The 6,292-nt window shown below is 45.2% G+C and overlaps 1 pseudogene; it reads right to left on the bottom strand.

Moving 5' to 3' along the window:
• Nucleotides 1-4,583: 4,583 nt before the first annotated feature.
• LOC128416759 (uncharacterized) lies at nucleotides 4,584-4,702 on the bottom strand (annotated as a pseudogene).
• Between the last annotated feature and the right edge of the window lie 1,590 nt (nucleotides 4,703-6,292).

The following is a 6,292-nucleotide window of genomic DNA, read 5'->3' as shown; positions in this document are numbered from 1 at the left end:
TGATCACCCATCTGTGGCTTCAGGAAGGAATATGTATTTATCTCTGCTGTTCATTGTATTTTTAAGTTGAAATTTTTATATTAACCCCTTGGACTGCCTGTAGGCTATGAAAGCATTAAATTGAATATTTTTTTTTTAATTGACTGATAGATTTTCCTGTGGGACAAATTAGCTGGGAGCTGGTGGTGGTGGGGAGACCCTGTATTTCTTTTATGTTCAATCAGATTGCTTTGCATTTTTTTTTTAAAAAAACATTCTTCTGCTGAATATAACTAGATCAACAACATATGGCTTGGCTGTCTTGCTTGAGCGATTTGGAACTATGTTGTCTATAGAGATCAATCTCTAGAACACCCATTGTCTGCCAGAAGCAAACAGTGATTTGGATTTCATGGAATCATCCACTGACAGATCTTGTCTTTGGCTAAGGGATTTTGGTTCTTTCCCCAGCCTGTGCCATTATAACGCAATTGCAATGTATCATACAAAGTAAAGATTTTGCTTATGAGCTGATGGGGTGAGCACAGGTCATCACATTGCAGGCCCACGGAAGAGCACCCCTAAGAAAGAAAATGCTGGGATCGTGTGACCTGGATCTTGCATAACAGGTCAAAATGCTACAGAGGCCAAGAGACCTCTGCCCTGTCATTTGGTGCAAGAATCCGGCCATTCATAAATGTTTAGCAAAGTTAATGGAGGCTTTGCTGCAGGTCAGGATTTCCTAACCAGACTCTTTGCTAATCATAAACAACTGACTAGGACTAACAACTCATTTTCGGCTTCCACACCTTGGATATTATCTTGGTCCCAACAGAATTAAATCTCCATTCTTGCAAAATACCTTGCATAGGTGAGGGAGAGGGAACCACACAGACCAAACAATTTCTGGAACAGTTCACAGCATCAAGGCAATAAAAGCACTTCTTTGAATGGACAACGTGTGTGTGTGTGTGTGTGTGTGTGTGTGTAAATCTCTCTCTCTCTCTCTCTCTCTCTTTCTCTCTCTCTCCTCTCTCCCCAAGAAACTAAAGACTTTTAGATTAAAAGCATTAGGCAAATGTTTGATAACAGCAAAACTATCTGACTACCAGCAAAATGGTAGCTTTCTGACAGAATGAGGAACTCTAAATAACTTACGTTACGTATAGGAATATTTGAGGCATTTGCTAATTCCGATATAAGTGGACGAGATCTACCTGTCCCAGACAAAAGTGCAGATTGGAACAGAGCTATCTGCTAGATCTTGCACTTCTTGGAATCTTGCGAACACAGTTCTAGGTTCAGTGGTTGGCCACTGTGAGAACAAGGGCTTTGGCTTCATCCAGCAGCTTTGTGTGTTCTTATGTTCTTAATCACATAGAAGAATCTGGGAGAAACAAATGCCTAGAACCGGCTACCCCCTGTGTATGGGCATTGTCAGTCAATTGCCATGGCCCACATCACAGTGAGGACTAATCCCTGGGTCCTATTTGCTCTCTTTTTCCTTCCTCCTTCCTGATGTTGCTTGCTGACTTGCCTTCTCTAAGAGCTCACCCACACCTACCTTTGATCTGCATTTCTGGCCACAAGTCCAGTCTTTCCAGGTTCATGTCTGAGAGTTTAATTTTTCGTCCCAGCGCTTTCCCCGCAAAAACCCACTCTTTACTGTTGCAGCAGAGCAAATGGCAATTCGTGGAATTGCTGTTTCCTCCGACTCAGCGATAGAGCAAGTTTTCCTGGGGAAAGCGGCAGGGAGGAAAAAGAGGCTCAGATGTGGATTGGGAAACTGCAAACCAGTGCCCAGAAAGTCCAGGCCACAAGGTAAGTGATGAGGCCTGAGGGAGTGTTAGGCTTCAGAGAATCATCTTCCTCTCCCCCTTGGCAGTAGATAAACAGAACAAAGAAAAAGGAGTCTTCTTACCAGTTAGAAACTTTAATGATCACATTGAGAGAACAAAGAACCCATCTCCTAGGAATAGCAGTGCTGCCAATAAAGAATTCCACCCCCTTATGTCCCTACCCATGTCACTCCTACATCTTGTAACCTGAGCTTGTCCCCTCTGTGCTTTGTGTGCTTTCTGTTCTGTCACTTTCTGAGCTCTTCTCGACCTTGTGGAGGGCGCTGGAGGAATGCTGTCCAAAGACTGTGAATCTGTTAACGCTCTCTCTCCCAGTGCTTCTTCTCCTAGCTGTTCCCCATCCAGTACTTCCCAGCTTCTGCCTTCTGAACTATGTCCCTCTGCGAACCACTGTTCCAAATCTATACTGTCCTCCTGCTCCTGGGAAGATTCAGAATCGGGAAGAGGGGGAGGCTCCCACCATTCTTCCTCAGCACAGTCCCTGACAGGGAGGGAGGGAGCAGGCAAACCAGCAAAAGAAGCAAGTAGAAAATGCAGTAAAGCTTTGCGGCATTTACCGTAGATTCCGGCATATAAGACGACTTTTTAACCCCGGAAAATCCTCTAAAAAGTCGGGGGGTCATCTTATACGCTGGGTATGGGTTCGCTGGGCAGCGGCAGTGGGTGGCAGGCTCTGCTCCGCACCGGGAGGAAGCCGCCTAGCGAAGCCAGCTTAGCATCACTGGGCAGCTTCGCCAGGCAGCTTCCTCCCGGTGCAGAGCCCGCTGCCCACTGCTGCTGCCCAGCGAAGATGCCGCGTATAAGACTGGGCGTATTAGTCGAGCCCCCAAATTGGCAGCTGCCAATTTGGGGGGTCGTCTTATACGCCCAGTTGCCTAATACGCCGGAATCTATGGTATTTTATTATTTTATTTTATTATTTATAAGAGTGCTTACATACTGCTCCTTCACAAAATGTCAGAGCGATGCACAGGATTATGAAAACATTTGCAAGTTTAAATGCAGCATGGAACCATAATTGACATGACTGGCCATACAGTAAAAATTTAAACAACTGCTTAGGCACGTCAGCATTGAAAAGGTCTTCCAGAGACACCTGAGAGTCAAAAGTGAGTATCCCTGCCAAATCTCTGCTGGAAGGCTGTTCTGCGGCATGGAATTGGCAACACCCTACCCACCAAGTGTCCCAGGGGAAAAAAAGGACATCCCTTTTTGTGTGTGTGTGTGTGAGATCACAGCGGACAGTTGGGATGCTGCACTCTTGCACCGCGATCTCATCCCCGAAAGAGCCACGTCCTGGATTTTGGTTTGAAAAAGTTGGACGGTATGCAGCACCAAATGCCTACGTTCTGGTTGAGGCCATTTGGGTCTCTGTATATTCTGTGTCTCGCTCTCTGGAAGATGGTTCCAAAGGGGCTCAGAGAAAGAAGCAATTGAGCAGTTTGTGGTGACAACAAGGGGAAGGAGGTAGACCATCAGGAAAGGGATCCTAGTTTAGAGCATCTAGTCAAAATCCAGCTTCCCCGCCCAAAAAACCCAAGAGGAAACGCTGACCCCAGCACTGCACAACACAATGATTTGTGGAGCTGTACTGGTGCCACGCCTCATTCAAAGCATTTATTTTGGAAGTATGGAAAGTTTTAGGATAAGGGTGCCCCACGCTCCAAAGCATTCTTCAGCGAATTAAATCCAAGCAGATCGGCAACATAGCAAATTAATAAGCTAATGTTTATCTATTGACCTACATAAAATATAGATAAATCATTAACATTGTCTTCCAGAGCAAACATATATGCATTTAATTTGGGGCCTAATGGGGTATGAGAAGGAGACATACGCTGCTGCTTTAATCATGCTTTTAGCTTTATTGTAGAGCACAAAAGCTGTTTTTCCATATTAGAAAGAAAAAAAATCATAGGAATAATCTGCTTCCTAATCCAATATGTGACAGCAATCATTCATTATGGAAGGAGGAGAGCAAAAAATGGCAGTAAGAAATGCTGACATATTTTTGAGGTAAAAAGAAAAGTGGGAAAACATCCAGCCCACAGGAAACACTTCCCGACATAACGTGACAGTTTTATGGTATTATTAATTTGTAGGACTTGGAGTAGCCAATGTGCTTCACAATCTTTTATCGGCCCCCGTCCAATAGAGAGTCAATACATTTAAGCCCAACGAAATCAGTGAGAATAAGTGATTTGAGCCTGTGAGGTGTTTGGTTGGGAAGCAGCCAGTGAGGCAGAGACACACCCTAATATCTCATTGTCAGGTTCTCCTCTGAGAGAAATTATTAGGATCAGGTCGCCATGCATTAAAAATTCTTCCATTGAATTGAATACCAGAAGAAATTAACATTTATCTGTTGACCTACAGAAATGGAAAGTCACTCATTATTGTTGTCTTTCAGTGCAAAAATGTAATGCATTTCATTTTAGACCTAATGGTCTAAGGAAAAGTGCCACTACTACCACAAAACCCCTGGGTGGAACAGCTTCTACCATATTGAGGTGAATGAAAATTCTGTGGCTACATCCAAACCATCTCTTTAAATCACAATTATATAATAATAATAATAATAATAATAATAATAATAATAATAATAGAAGATTGATTTATACCCCGCCCATCTGGCTGGGTTTCTCCAGCCACTCTGGGCGGTTCCCAACAGATGTCTTCAAAAATCAGATAGTTGTTTAGTTCCTTGACATCTGATGGGAGGGTGTTCCGCAGGGTGGGTGCCTTAGCCTACGGCACCCGGTAGTCCCAGGTGGTCTCCCATCCAAGTACTAACTAGGACTGACCCTGCTTAGCTTCCAAAATCAGACAAGATCGGGCGTGTTCAGGGTAGTATGGCCGTAACCCCTACTCCCCTCACTGAACTACAATTCCCAGAGTTCCCTGGGAAGAGGGCTTGATTGATAAACCATTCTGGAAGCTGTAGTTCTCTGAGGGGGAATTGGAGTCTCTTAACAACGTTCGCCCCCTGCATTGACCCCGTCCTGCTTTCAGCCAGCACCTGCCTGCCTGTCTTGATATTTACAATCAGTCCAGAGGGTGGAAATGCTATTTACAATCAGTCCAGAGGGTCAACTTCCTTCTCCTTAATCTCAGGGCTTCTCAGAGGCGGTTTAGGGTAGCGTGACCGGTTCTGCTGCACAGAGTTTTAAAGCACAGACATGGAAAATGTGGACAAGCCCTCAGTGTTGCCCTTGTAGATCTCAGCAGAGAAGAGGATGGGGACAAAACTAGTTGGTTCTGCCCAGACCCTCCAGGTGTCCCTATTTTGTAAGGATAGTCCTGGATTTACAGAAGCCATCCCAGTTTCTGATTTGATCCCAGAAAGTCCTGTTTTTCCTTAGGGCATCCCTATTTTCATCGGAGAAAGGTTGGAGGGTATGGAATAGGATGTCCCCAGGGCTTTTTCCCCCAGCCAGAACTAACTGGAACTCAGTTCTGGCAGCTCTCAGGTGGGCACTATTGCCACTCTAAGAGAACGAGGGAGGGGTTCGTCATGAGTTCTAGAGTCCATGAGTTCTAGAGCCCTGCTCCCCCATTTGCCAATCCTGGATGCAGGCTAGGATCTGGCTCCTGATACCAGCACAGGCTTACACCCATGCCATATATCTGGAGAGGAGGTTGAATTTGAGATCCCAACATTGGGGCCTTAGAAGGGCCTCTGCCGTTCTGCAATGCCGCCACAGCGAAAGTGTGAGCGGACTTCTAGAAAAATAGCACTGGACATCCCTCTTTTCATTGGAGAACTGTTGGATGGTATGGAAAGGTGTCCCTATTTTCACCAGAGAAGTATTGGACGGTTAGTCTGCCTGTCATTCGCCTGCTTTTGGGCCTTGCCTCCTTCCCTAGTACAGTGGTACCTCGGGTTACCTACGCTTCAGGTTACATACGCTTCAGGTTACACACTCCGCTAACCCAGAAATAGTGCTTCAGGTTAAGAACTTTGCTTCAGGATAAGAACAGAAATTGGGCTCCGGCAGCACGGCGGCAGCAGGAGGCCCCATTAGCTAAAGTGGTGCTTCAGGTTAAGAACAGTTTCAGGTTAAGAACGGACCTCCGGAACAAATTAAGTACTTAACCTGAGGTACCACTGTAAGTCCCAATGGCTGCCAGCCACCACTGGAGTTAACCAACGATCCAGGCCATATTCAGTTACCAGGCTCTTGTTTCCAGTGGAATTGCTAATCATTTACTCTGAGCATGAGTGCAGAATGTGAAATATCTCCAGCTTTAATATATTTTACAAGACAGTCTTAAGATATTTAATTCACTACCGGATAGTGATTGGCAGTCCAATACGCCTCTGCATGCTTTCACTTTCCTGACTTGACTCCTGTAAGCGGCTCTCCCAAAACGAATAGGCTGCAATTATGGAGATTCGGAAATCTGCAAAGCTAGTATATTTGCATCTTCTTTGTTAATCATGGCCTAGCGTG

Source organism: Podarcis raffonei, chromosome 6 (assembly GCF_027172205.1).
Source record: "Podarcis raffonei isolate rPodRaf1 chromosome 6, rPodRaf1.pri, whole genome shotgun sequence".
Lineage (NCBI taxonomy): Eukaryota > Metazoa > Chordata > Lepidosauria > Squamata > Lacertidae > Podarcis > Podarcis raffonei.
This window is presented reverse-complemented; position numbering and strand designations above follow the sequence as displayed.